Raw genomic sequence first — 15223 nt, 5'->3', positions numbered from 1 at the left:
GGGCATCTGCAGAGCAGACTACACAAGTTTAGGCCCAAATGAGAGACGCAGCCAGAGCTCAGGCAATCTATAGTCCAATAATTATAGTCCAATATTATAGTCCAAAAATTATAGTCTCCTGTAATTAGGAGAGACGGCTCAACTCACCAGAACGCTGTCACTGGGTGCTATTACTGCCGAGAAAAGGGACCACAAGTTTCACCAGCTCAGATTAGCCCTGGAGTCAATGAAGACAGAGATGGATACCCAGAGATGAGCAGGGCTAGACTTTGTTCCACCCATATGGGCTGTATAAGCTCCCCATGCACTCAGATGCCAGACTGAGCATGAGTAGGGAGAACCTGGGACTGTGCAGTTGTAGAACTGAAAGTCTGTATTTTGGGGGAATTCCTTAGTATTGGGCAATTTAGAACAGTATTTCACCCTACCTTTAAGTTCAGAAAGGCACGGTTCGTAGGAAGATGCTGACATGGTGACAAGAAGTAGAGCTGCCCAGACTATGAAGTGGGCAGATGGCAATGCCTGCCCAATATCTAAAGGGATAAGTATCATGGAGGTTTGCCCAGGAAAAGGTAACATGACTTAAATGAGAGGTATTTTGTCCCACTGTCACAAAATGTCTTTTAGATCTGGGTATTGTCCTTTCTGATGATTTCTCTCATTTCATATTAGATTTCACTTTTTTTTTAAAAGCCAGATTGATGAGGTCCATGATGTAGGGTTAACAGTTTCAAGTTGTAAATCTAGTTCTTTGAAAGGGAGAATGTAAGACTGTGGGTTTCTCTAATAGCATTTTAAAACATTTAAAAACATTTTCTATCATGTTTCTTATTCATAGTTTATGGTAGTTAAGCAAGTGGGAGCTGACTGGCTTCAGATTCCCTGAGTTCAAATCCCACCTTTCAATTTTTCTTGGCCAGACCTTGCAGAGTTTGACTCATGGTGACTTGGTTTTTCTCATGTGTGGAATGGGATGATGCCAATATAGGGAGTCTTACTCACTTGACAGTTTTTTTGTTAGGATTAAATTAGATAAATATATTTATAGTGTATCTGGTCACATAAAAATCAATAAATGTTAGTTTCTACTTTTTATAGGTAATGTATGACTCTGCTAGGTTGTAAGTTCTTTGAACACAGAACTGTCTACTTTTGTCCACTTTTTTATCCCCAGTACCTGGAATAAAGTAAACATTAAATAATTGCTAATTATTATTAATTTTTAAAAAGAAAAATACCCACAGCCTTGATACCATACTTCCTGTCTGGATTTACCTCATTCTTACAATTTCTCCTTAAAATTACAGGAGAAAGGAAAGAGAAAACTAAACTTTTATTGGGGGTAAATACTTGAGCAATGGTATGAAGACACACAGGCACATTTGAAATCCCAAACTCAACGGTCTTCTAGGACCTTTGAGAAAGGCAGAATCAGGTCAAACACCAGTCTAGAAATCTGAACATCTGGCTCCATAGTGTTCTCCTTAAAATCTTTAACATTAGTGAGTTAGGCTAGATGAGGGCTAAGGTCATGTCCAGCTCTAGATTTCAGCAATTCAAGTAGAGAACAAAACACAGCAGTATACAATTAAATGCTAATTTGTGTGCTGAACATGAAAATGCTTTATAAAAACTTCTCTTTTCTCTCTCTCTCTAAAAAAAAAAAAAAAATCCTCCATTTGTTAATGTTCCCTTTTTTCTTTTGAAACCTGCTTTCCTTGTGCAGGGCTCTTGATTCAGATGATAAAAGAGAACACACCCGTGTAGATGATACCCCAGCAGCTGAGAACACCTGATAGCAGAGGCACGGCCAACATTATCGCACACCACGTGTCAATGAGGGAATAAGCATGGCTCCCACCCAGAAGGTTCACGAGCTTTCGCGGCTGGCAGATTATCCCGCAATTACAGCTATCCATGCAGCAGGGCAGAAACCACAAGCAGCATTGTCTCAGTGGCCTGAGGTGGCGGAGCATCACACCACCTTTCAAATTGCCTTTTTCCTGCCCTTCCGTTTCTACTTTTCCCCCATGTAAGACAAATTGCTCTAGTCCTCTTGCTGAGAAAGCATGGAGTGAGTTGCACAGCTCTAAGTCTAATGGCCTAGGATATTCGACAACTCTAATTTGCCAAATGTAAGCAGGAGATCATTTCATTTTCCCTGTGCTCCTCTTGATAGGAGTCTAACAAAAACCCTTCACAGGCTCTAACTTCTAACTTAGATTATACTCTCCTTCCTCTAATAGCACTGAAGGACTGACTCTACTACGTATCTACTGACTCTGCTAAGATCACGTAAGACTAATAAAGAGGACATACTCGAATCCTGAAATCTCACTCTTTTGGGAGAGGCAAGGCTTTTCTCACCAACAGTTTGTTCTGGCACGACTTTCATATAAAGCACAATCTTTTTGGAATAAGAATGCATACATAGAGGTAGAGAATTTGGTTCTAGATGAAGTTCCCCATGACTTGAATTTTCCAGGGATTTCTTTTGTGAGGCATGTGGAGACACAGCTATTTCTGCCAAGGACATACTAATATCTCTCTGTGGAGCTATGGGCCTGTGGGATCTAAGTGAGCTCTGGTTTGTATTGGTGGTGCCTTGTTTTAAAAATAGATATTTTTTTAAGGAGAGGAAGCGAGAGGGATAGAGAGTTAGAAACACTGATGAAAGAGAAACATTGATCAGCTGCCTCCTGCACACCCCCTACTGGGAATATACCTGCAACCAAGGTACATGCCCTTGACCAGAATCGAACCTGGGACCCTTCCTTCCACAAGCCGACGCTTTATCCACTGAGCCAAACCAGTCAGGGCAGTGGTGCCTTCTGTACTGTCTGGCATCCTTTCTGTTAGGAACAGGAAGGGGTAGGAGCAAAGTCTATATTCATGTAGGAGATTCTCAGTGCACCATTTTATTTGTCTGAGTATCAGGGACAAATAGGACTTAATTTAGGCCAAGTGTCAAATCTCCCATATTTCGTTTCAGTGGCATCCTCCTGATTTTTGATTATATGATTTTTTTGCTTTCAGAAGCAGCTGGGTGGAAAGTGACACACTCTGGAACTGCTGGCTGCTTAGAGTAGCACATAGTCCCAGGGGCCCTGCCTGAGAATGTGGCTTGTTCTAAAGATGGTCCCCACTCAGTCTCCTTTTTCTTTTCCTCTTACCTCACCAAACTCCCTGACCCACACACTTCTGCCCCTTTGCCTCAAGACTATGTATATGGCCAGAGCCCCTCCTCACTGGTCTTCTCTCTCATGCCATTTGGGTGTTAATTAGGTTGTTGCCTACAGTCGGTGAGCAGGTGGGCATGTATGGTATAAGAACATCTCAGAGATTTTTGGGAGGGAAGCCAAGCATAATTTTGTAGGCTGGCAAGTGGGAAAGGGAGCCCGTGCAGTTAGAGCAAAATCTAGATAGAACCCCTTTCCTATTCTTTAGAGCACTTTGCATTTTGTGTTTGTTTGTTCATTAGCTCCCTATCTCTCAAGGAGCTTATACTTCATACTTCCTGAAAACAGAGACCATCAGTTGTACTTACATTGAGTTTCTAACCTCTAACTCGGTGTCTAGCATATATTTGATGTTCAATGCATATCTATTGAATATCTATTGAATGGAAAAAAGGGGGCAAATCCCTTCAAATGTGATTATCAATACGTGTGTGTGTGTGTGTGTGTGTGTGTTGTGTGTGTGTGTGTGTGTAGGAGAGGGAGAAATATCTAGAAAAACTTTACATCAGAGGTTTTCAAACTTTTTTGGTTCTCAGTGCTCTTAGTGTCTCAGCAAATTTTCTCAGCATTCTCAGGCCAAAAGAAATGGGCTACAGTTCCATTTCATGGTTGGGTGCAAACCATTTATTAAGTATTTGTATCCTAAAAACTTAGTCACCATTTAAAGACATACATAAATTTAAAAATGTATTTTTAAATTTCAATTTTACCTAATATTATATGCAAATGAGATGTGTGTCTATGGAGCACTGAACAACTTCTCAAACTTTAGAATCAGATTGGACCTTGTTAGCCTCAGGTCCTGTTTCACCTCCTACATTGATTTTTGTGTGGTATTTGCTCAGAACAGCTTTGTGAAGCCCTGTGTCACAAAGATGTGACATCATCAAAAGGAATCTAGGGCAATCCAACACTGAAACTGGGAACAAACTCAAGCAGCTAGTGTGTGGGGTATCTGACAGATATAGAATATTTTTGTGTCTTCCTCTAAAATTAAAAATTATCCTATGGTGAATTCACTGTGGAATCCTGGGGCATGTTTGCGCAAAGTTTGGGAATGCATGGTTATATTCATGTTGATTTCAAATGCTGGAGGAATCATAGTGAGAAATATGATGATGAAAAGGTAATAACAGTTTTAGTCATATTGTAAACTACTTACCAATTATGGCTAATTTTCATTCCATAACAGTCATCGTTGAGCATGCCTTCGGTTAATTTGTTGACTTTGATTAAAGTCAACTCCTTACTTTCAAAGACTATGACTCTAGAGCAGTGAGACTAATTTCTCATGTTATAATTGGTCTTGTTGCTTTACATCGCTCAGGTTTAACCTTCACACTTTGAGATCCATGGTGTCTGCTTACAACTTCAAAAAGGGTCCTGCTGGTCTCGCTCACACTCACAGTGTTAGAGGGCGTACAGCATCTGCAACACATCACAGCATTCGTGTCAGCCTCCACATTATTTGTTGGAACTGGAGGAATTTACTTAAAAGGCTTCCAGTGAAATCCTATGACAAATAGGTACAATCTAATATCAACCTCCACACGAAATACTTTATTCTTGGCATTTATAAATGTTTATTACCATTGTGCATTCTTGAGTAAATTTGGGTTTCAGAAGATAATTTATAATCCTTATCATTCCTTTTTTTAGAATCCAGCTAACCACTGGTCTTTCTCAGCTGACATGTGAGACCTCTGAGGGTTAAGTGAGTTGCACCCACACAAAAAGTCAACATCAAGTGTTTCTTTTAAAAGTGGACTCCTTGACAAACACATCTCTCCATTTGCAAGGGCCATGAATTTAAAGCATCCGGTAATAACAGGCCTGCTCTCCCTCTTGGAGCTGGGAGCTCCTTGCGAAATGGTATCCTGCCAAAGTGCCACTGCAGGAAAGCTCTGAGTCCTAACGTTGGTGTCAAAGTGCCAGCGAACCAAGACTGGCAGCCGGCTAATTTGGGAGAGCTGTCTGCCTCAGCCTCCCCCACGCACTCCTACTGATCCAGTCACCCACACGGAGCTATTCAGCTTGTCAACTGGTCATGGGTAGGGAGAAGGGGATGAAAGGAAATTACCGAAATGCCTTTCCCTTTCACTCAGTACCCAGATTCCCACACGTAACTGATCCAGCCTCCGAGAGCTCCTGGAGCTTTGTTCCCTCTTTAGATTAATGGCTTCACAGCAGATCCTGGAGGTAAGAAACACACCCCTCACCAAAGGCAGCGTGACTTATGCTGTATAGTGTTTTGACAACACCTACCACGTTCACAGACATTCTTAAATAAATTCGAGTACTTAGATACATGTGTGTCTTTACAGACAGATGCCCTGTCTGATTGTTTAATAATCTTTTTTTCCTTCTATTAAAAATGATCAATTAAATGAAGGGCAGTGCTGCATGGCCAGGGACAGGTGGGTAGGTGAGAGCCCCGCTGAAATGTTTGGGGTTTAAGGTAAGAGAGCTACAAAAAAGCAGACTGTGTTTTACGAATGCTCACTTTTCAGTAAACTAAGCCTTGACTCGCCATGGCCACACTTAAAATCCCAAGTGCTCAAATTTTAGCTCTTTATCTCAAAACTATGAAATGGGGACACAAATAATCCAGGCTTCCTTGGCATGAGGCTCCGATGGGATAATGCCCATAAAACTCTTAGCACATAGCAAGCAAGCAAGCATTTTTTCCTCCTCTTCCTCCTATTATTATGATTAATTTAAACAGCTACATGGAATAGGTGTACCATAGGGTGAATTTGTAGTAATGCAATTGGCCCCAAATGTTTTATCTTAGTTGAATATAACATGAGAAAAAAATAAGGAAATTCTCTCTAGTATGAAGAAATTACAGCAAATGAGTATGGTCCTCGGAGGTCCTGACTCCGTGTTTGTGAGAATGACTTACCCCGAGGCGGGGATACTCACTGTGCAGCTTGTGAACCACTCACAACGCTTAACAAGCGGTTTGTGGCTCATCACAGCTGGATTCACCGTGTCCGTCCTGTGTACGCTGCGGTCCGCCTCAGAAGGGAGCTTGGAACGAAAGTGCAGGTTCCACTCTCTAACTTAACAGTGGTCATGTGGCCGTTCTCACCACCAACATAGAGCACCTGGTACCCAGGTGATGCAGTAATTCTCCTTAGCAGTCATGAGGGATGGCTATAGGCATATACCATGATGGTAAGTGGTTAAGATAAGTTATAAATGTAAACATTTGACCCAAGCAGGAACAAGAGAGGGAGCCAAGCTTCACAGCTAACGGAGGCGGAGACTAGCAGGCTCCTGTGGCTAGAGAGCTCCCATCAGAGAGCTGAGAAAGCTTTATGGATATGTACTTAGGTTCGTCAAAGATGGAGGGAGCTAGGCCAAAACTGTGTGTGTGCATGTGTGTGTGCACACGTGTGTGTGTGTGTGTGTGTGTGTGTAAGAGAGAGAGAGAACTCCATTGGTTTTAAAGAAAGGGATCTCTTGTTTTTGGGGGGTTTGTTTTCATGAACACAGAGCATTTTCTGAAAGCCATCTTCTATGCAATATGGTAGCTATGATTTCTCTTCCTTTTAAATGCAGTTGCTCTGTAAAGAGTAGCAAATGTGTTATTTGAATCTCACAGAGGCCAGCCTTTTCTGATTATATTTTAACCTTATTTTGTCAGTTCACACTGTCAGGCTTCTAGGCCATCTTCCTCAAAAGACACCTCATTTTCATTTTCAATCAATTTCTCTCCACGATTTTTCACAGAGCTGCCTTCACACAACTAATTTCACGTTAAAGCTGGCATCCTACCCCACATCCTTGGGCTAGCTGTGCTAACATGTTTAAACACGATGAATCTTTATTAATGTAAGAGAGATAAAGCTTCAAGAACCGCACACCTCTTAATTTGCTGTAGTTCCAAAGGGGGACCTCAGCCCTGGAAACTGAAAATGAATAGGCTCCTTGAGATGCACACATACTGGGCATCTTTCTGCTAAGTAGAAAGTTTTGCTTTCTGGTTGCAGACAGAATTTTCCTTTTAAGTTTCATTCAAGTTCAAATCCCTGACTATCAAGTGCCATGAAATACCTAAATAATCAAAGAATATTTCCTGGTCTCAGATGATGATTAATTTGCTCTCAGCAATATTTATAACATCTTTAGTTCAGATAAGTGAAGGGATTTCGACATCATTAAAGTGGCATTTCCCCCGCCCCCCCCCCCCCCCAATTACAACCTGGAGAATAATGCTCTTTTAATATGGTGTTCATTTGCTCCATTATTCAACAAAGATGTGCCAAGAACTGTAGTGGGCCCTCAAGATAGGATGGAGTTCTATGAGACTATCCGTTAGGGAGCGAGAGTTAAGGTAAGTACTGCATCAATTTAACACTGTTATGGAAATTATAAGATTTCAAAAGATTTAAATATGCAATATATACACAGATATCTGATACTTGATGTATGCTGCTTATTTTAGAAAGATTTGATGTGGGTTTCACATATGCAGCATGACATTAAAATAAGGCTAAAGTACGAAGGGCCATAGAAAGGAGCGGAGGAAATTATTGGATCTGAAGTCGAAGCTAAGGATAGTTTCTGCAATTGCATGTTAAATTCAGTTCCTGTGCAGGTCACAAAGGCCAATAAAGAAATTCCATGAATCACATAGTATTCATTTTCTAAGAAAAGAATATACGTCAGTTGGTAAGAAGAAAATGTTCCCGGAAATAAACTCTAACAGGAATCTAATCCTGGATTGCTGTAATAAAAGAAAGTATCTTTAATCGTGGCCTTTAGAGAAGATGAAGAAAATGTATTCATGTGGTCATTTCTTATACTGATCCTTGGTAAAAATCAAGGGGCTAATATGACATAGCAATTGCATAAATGTGTTTCTACAGTGACTAAAATGACATGGTCATCAGGCCCCTGTAACCTGCTGTTTTGCTGCAGCTGGAGGCAGCTGGGTGCACTGACCGTGCTTTATGAATGGGAATGCATCTGAAAACCAGCATTTCTTAGATGAATGGATTGAAAGAACTCGGGTTCAGACCACTGCTGACAAAGGTGACACCAGCACTACCCTCTATAGGCCCACCAACACTGTGGCTGTTCCCAAAGAGTGGGCAGGTCTTTCACCTTTCTAGCTTCCATGATCTCCACTGCCTTGGCAGCTGCCTCAGTCTACTCAGTCACCCCTCCTTTCTCCTCACCAGCAATGCTACCTGACTCTTTTGCCTTCTGCTGGGGCTCATGTTGGGGCATCGTAGTTGATTGTGGCCTAAATAAGTAGATAACTTGGAAGTATTTTAAAATGGTAACAGTCAGGATGGCAACTAGTACATCCATGTCTCCTGATAACAATCTCATCTCCCCTCCCACTGAGCTCACCTAGTACTGCATGGTTTCCCTGCTTGTGAACATTTGTCATATACATTTCTTATCTTCTCTACAGACTATAATGAGGGTTGTGTCCCTGTCTGGCTTGATTTCTGTGCCCCACAGCATTTAGCACAGTCCCTCATACTGTTAAAGGGATAAATGAATAAGAGACAGTTAATCAAGTCCTTTGGGTCTATGAATATGGGTGAAAATTGGTTATGTGTCATTTAATATTTTCAATTTCTGTTGAGTTTAGCTAGATTGGAAACTTTCAGTAGTTTGGGATGATTTTTATATTTAATTATGAAGTTATAAAGATTTTATTCTTGAAGCAAAAACCTGGGAAAAACAGTTTAAACCAGATCCTAGTCCTTGAAGTATTTTTTTGAGGTTGAGTGCCAGCAGAAACCTCATATTGACTCACAAGGTCACTTTTAGAAGCTTGTAGGCTTCTCTCTTCTAACTTGATTCTAAATATGGCCACCATATAATTTATTGTCTAAATTGGGACATTTTTGAGGGTGAAAAAGGGCACTTTAAATAATTATGTCAGAGCTGTAGGCATTAGCTAAGGCTGTTATTGGCCAAATGAGGATGTATGGTCATTTAATTATACATATATTTTTATTTTATGAATCATTGGTTGCCATTGTGACAATCTGCCTTTCATTTCCTTCAGTGGCCATGAAAGAAGCAAGAGATGACACACATAAGACATTTTACATTTTCCCAAATTGCCTTAAATATATATATATATATATATATATATATATATATATGCAAAAGGTTGGGCTCTTTCCTATATTTTCCATCCCACCCCAAAGCACAATCCCAATTCCTAGGCATAAAATAGAATGGAAAAACAGTGATATTGTTTTTTCATACTAGAATATGGAAGATTAAAAACTGACACAGAGTACTGTCAAGCCAAGTAGCTGGTGAAATTCTCAGAGAAGAAAATTACTTCCCAGTAGATGCTACTTTTAATTGTAAATTTCAAAATTTTGTAAGATTCTGATGGAGAGGAGGGGATCAGTTTTGGTGGAACAGTCCTTCTCTGGGAGAGAGACTTGTTCTTGACTTGGAGGGACATGGGGGCAGGGAGAGTAGAGTGCTGATATGAAATGAAATAGAAGCCTACACACATGGGGGACAATTCTGGCTCTCTGAGTGATCAGTCATTTGCTTGCAGTATGAAATGTCTGGATTTATCACAGTAATATTCTTGTTTCTGTGGACCAGGCCTCATTATAGCTGTGCTGATGGCCTTGTCTTCACCGCTAATGATCAGAAATCTCTTTGTTGGCCTTATGTGACTCAGTGGCCTTCCATAATTGAAGCTGGAACATGGAACATGGCATTAAGTGCCGAGGATAAAGCAAGTGTCTATAGTGAGATCTTCTCTCCCATAATAAGGGAGCAAAAGTTTGTCAGAAATGGTCAGCAGGTTTCTTGGGAACACAAAAGGGGGTGGAAATAAAGGGACCCTTCCTGTCTTCCTAAATTACACAGGAGTATCCAATTTGCTCATCTTCACCTTGTAATTTCGACTGGAAAAATCTCTTGTGCATAAACTGCCTTTCTTGAATCTACCACAATTAATCCAGAAGGGAAGTGGGAATGGGTAGCAGTTTTTTTTTAAAAAAAATTTATGTTAATTAAAAAAACAATTATCAAGGATTTCTAATTACTTTATAAGTGCTGTATGGTCTGTACCTGCACCTCAGCAAATTAGTAAGATAATTCTGGAAACATCTTATTAAACAGAATTACTCTTTCTCCTTCTCCAGATTCACACGTCTACTTAATAAGCCTCTTCTTGTGCAACACCTTTGTGAAACATTTATATCTGTTATCTCACCGTTATTAGCCTTGTGCATTGTTTCTAATTTTTTTTTAACCCAGGACCTAATAAATTGATGGAGTCCTCTAAGGGTGAGTAGGGACACAGCTCTTTAGAAGATCTTGAAATAGATTTCCTTAGAGCAAGTGAGAGTTCTGGAAACAATAAAATACTTCTGCCATAGGGAATAAAGAGATTCATTGAAAAGATCATACCTAAAAGGAAATAGAGACCAGAGGGAGAATGGGAATATCTGTATTGGGGAGCTGACAAGTGAAAGACTAGAACTGAAACGAGAGCCACTGGAGAGGGCTGACAAAGGGAGCACTCAAATGGGAGAGGTGACCGTATTTTAGACATCGGGTGGGTGTGGAATATGCTGTGCAAAGACCTTGACAGATGCAGGTTCTTCCACTTGAGAGTCTCATAGACTATTTCAAGGTCCAAATCCTTTTGAATTTGAGAAGAACCAAGTTGAGAGTGAGGAAGTATAGTATAGGAAATATATTATGTCAAAGTTTAAGAAATCATGATCGCATAGTTTTAAATAATCTTTGAGAAGGCCATGTATATCATATAATACATCCTAGAACTGTGCGATATTGGAGCTTGAATATGAAGTTAAGATTTATTCAACATTTTTTTGAATTTGCTAAATTTGGAGTTACTCTCATTTAAACAAAATATTTTTTAGTCTTTTATATAGCAGTTCACATAACAGTAATGGTGATGGTGCTCATTGCAATTTTTTTCTTTTTTAGTTTAATACTCAATGGTCGTATGAGTTGTGTTAAGATCACAATTTTGTTATACCAAATTGTTATGTGAGGTTTGCTAGTTTGTCTGGCAACACAGCACATATACAGGGGACATGGGATCAAGCCAAAAATGTCCTTCCCTCTTGTCTTTATCTGCAGTAATCAGGTCACCATGCCCCAGGTACCTAATGGATATTATCAGTCTGCAAAATGCTTTGATGTCACATAGGCCAAGCCACTTCCTATCTACCACAAGGAGTCTCATTTTGGCATGCATTGCTCATGAAATATTTGGGAAGCTAAGGAAATCCTTTTATCTGTAGGATTAAAAAATACAAACAGCCGAAACCGGTTTGGCTCAGTGGAGAGAGCTTAGGCCTGTGGTCTGAAAGGTCCCGGGTTCGATTCTGGTCAAGGGCATGTACCTTGGTTGCGGGCACATCCCCAGTAGGGGGTGTGTAAGAGGCAGCTGATCGATGATTCTCTCCCATTGATGTTTCTAACTCTCTATCCCTCTCTCTTCCTCTCTGTAAAAAATCAATAAAATGTATTTTAAAAAATACAAACAATTCATCATAAATAAATGGTACTGGTAGGGACTTTAAGGTAACACTGGGACACATTTCACAGAAAAAGAGGAAAAGATACAAATTAAAATTTAAGAATTATGAAACGAGCACAATGACTAACATAAAGGATTTGGGATAATCAGGCAGGAAGTGAGAGTTGAAAGTAGTTTACAAATGACTTTCAGTGAGACAGGATGAGTAAATGGTGGGAAGCCCTGACAAGGCTCACTACAAGCCTCACTGGGACTATTGAATTGGAGGGGTTACCGATGACATAGGCGACCTAGAATGGATTTCTTATACCTGAATCAGTTGGGAGGAATTTCTTCCCATATTGGCGAGGTGCACAGCTGGGAGAAGAGCAGTAGTAAAGCAGGATAGAGAGCTGATGGGCAGCAATGCATTGGGACTTGAGGAGTGTGGTCAATGGTGAGAACTCCTCCTGGGCATCCCAGAAATGATTCTGATGGACTCTGCAAGTTGCTGGTGAGACAGAAAACTCTTGTCACAGTAATTTGGTGCAAACAGCAACAAGTTCCTAAGCCTCCTGGAGTCAGTAACAACAGGAGTCTCTGCCATTGTGGAACAAGTATTCCTACCTCCATTATCCTCAACCCAGGGACTTAGGGCTGCATGAATGGATTTAGTTATGATAAAAGTTACCTGGAATGGATGGGAAATGAAAAGTGAAGGGGACACAAGACATATGAAATTATTTTTACATAGTTTACGGTCAACCAAACTCATTTTCTGGAATGTACTCTGTTTCCATCCTCTAATTACAATTCTCTTAAATATTTCCCCAGAAAGACTCCACACTAAAGTGTCATTCCATTAGTATACATACATGTCCTTATTTCACATATTGATGTTCCCTATGTGGTTTAGACTCCATCATTTCTTTCTTGAGTCCCTCTTTACTACTATAAATTACTCTGGACATAATAGACTCTCAATCAATATTTACTTAATAGGTTAATGAGTTTGAATTTTTCTCCTCAATATATCTCCCTTTAAAAAGAGTGATTTTCTTATTATAAATATAATGTTAATTGTTAAACTTTTGATATTAAAATTTATATGTCCCACGAAAGACCCCCAAAGGCCACAGCAATCTTGAGAAAGAATAAAATGTTGGAGGTCTCACACTACCTATCAAACTTTACTACAAGGCTATAGCAATCAAAACTGGCATAAAAACAGGCATCTACATCAATGAAACATAATAGAGAGCCCAGAAATCAACCCAAGCCATTATGCTCAATTAATATTTGATGAAGGAAGCAAGAGCATACAGTGGGGTAGAGACAGCCTATTCAATAAATGGTGTTGGGAAAATTAGACATATATGTATGTATATAAAATGAAACCAGAGCACCTTACATTATATAAAAGAATAAACTTAAAATGCATTAAAGATTTAAATGTAAGACTTGAAATCATAAAAATTCTAGAAGAAAAGAGACAGTAAAATCTCAGACATTTCTTGTAGCAATATTTTTTTTTCTGATATATATCCCTGGGCAAGGAAAACAAAAGAAAAGTAAACAAATGGGACTACATCAAACAAAAAAGTTTTTCCACAGCAAAGGAAGCCATCAACAAATTACAATCTATTGAAAAGAGAACATGTTCTTCAATGATACATTCAATAAGGGGATAATATCCAAAATTTATAAAGAACTCATACAACTTAACACTAAAATAAAACAAATAATATAATAAAAAATGGGCAGAAGATCTTGATAAAAATTTCTTCAGAGAGGACATACAGATTATGAAATAATAGACATATGAAAAAATGCTCAGCATCACTAATCTGTCACAATGAGATACCACCTCACACCTGTCAGAATAGCTATATCAATAAATCAGCAAACAACAATGTTGGTGAAGATGTAGAGAAAAGGAAACCCTTGTGCATTGTTACTGAGAATGCAGATTAATGCAGCCACTGCAGAAAACAGTATAAAGGTTCCTCAAAAAATTGAAAATGTAATTGCTGTATGACCCAGCAATTCCACTTCTGGTTAAGTATCCAAAAAAAACACAAAAATTGAATTTGAAAGAATATATGCAACCCAGTGCTCATTGCAGAATTATTTACAATAGCCAAGATATGAAGCAACCTCAGTGCCTATCAAAAGATGAGTAGATAGAAAAAGCAGTGGTACATTTACACAATAGACTATTACTTGGCCATAGAAAAGAGTGAAATTTTACCATTTGCATGGATGGACCTACATGGTATTATGCTAAGTGAAATAAGCCAGTTAGGGAAAAACAAGTACCAGATAATTTCATTTATATGTAGAATCAACAAAACAAAATAAATGAATAAATAAAATTGAAATGGATTTATTGATACAGAGGATAGTCTGTTGCTAGAGTGGAGGGAATTTGGAACTGGATGAAAAAAGTGAAGGGAGTAAGAAGTACAAATTTGTAGTTACAAAATAGCCATAGAGATGCCAAGTACAGCATAGGGAATATAATATATAATGAAATAACTATGGTGCCAGGTGGATACTAGAAATATTAGGGAACACTTTGTAAAGTATATAACCACTATGCTGCACACCTGAAACTAATTCTATATAATAAAGAGGTAATATACAAATTGACCATCATCCCTTCACACAAGATGACCACTCCCATGTGGTCATAAGATGGCCACCACAAGATGGCCAGAGGGGAGGGCAATTAGGGGCAACCAAGACAGCAGGGGAGGGCAGTTGGGGATGACCGGGCCTGACGGGGATGGAGGGCATTTGGGAGGGACCAGGCCAGCAGGGGAGGGCAATTGGGGGGTACTGGGCCAGCAGGGGAGGACAGTTGGGGGCAATTGGGCCAGCAGGAGAGCAGGTGATCAGGCTTTCAGGGGAGTGGTTAGGAGCAATCAGGCAGGCAGGCAGGTGAACAGTTGGGAGCCAGCAGTCTGGATTGTGAGAGGGATATCTGACTGCTGGTTTAGGACTGATCCCTAACCGGCAGTGGGACTTCCTCTGAGGGGTCCCAGATTGGAGAGGGTGCAGGCTGGGCTGAGGGACACCCCACCCCCATGCATGAATTTTATGCACCAGGCCTCTAGTACAAAATAATATTGAATATAAACTGTAATTAAAAAAACAAAACTTAAAAAGTTTGAGATTAAAAAAAAAACAACAGTTTTGTTTTTTTTTTAAAAATGCAAGCACAGTTGCATAGTTTGTTATTGTAGATTTTTCACTGCATCAGGAAAAATATTTTAGAGTATTACTCTTTCAGCCAAAAAGTATCTTAAAATAAAAATGCACTGTAAAAATTAGTAACTTGTCTATAATGCAAAGATATTTTGTAGGAATCTTGTCCTTTTGAGATTTTTTGAGTGTATGCTGCAGTAATGTAGGGTAGAGTAAATTCAAACTTGTTTTTGTCCAAACGGAGGACTTTCCTTCAAAATGTATTGATTTCTGA

Source organism: Pipistrellus hanaki, assembly GCF_964339955.1.
Source record: "Pipistrellus hanaki genome assembly, chromosome: 4".
Classification (NCBI taxonomy): Eukaryota; Metazoa; Chordata; class Mammalia; order Chiroptera; family Vespertilionidae; genus Pipistrellus; species Pipistrellus hanaki.
Note: the sequence above shows the minus strand (reverse complement) of the source record.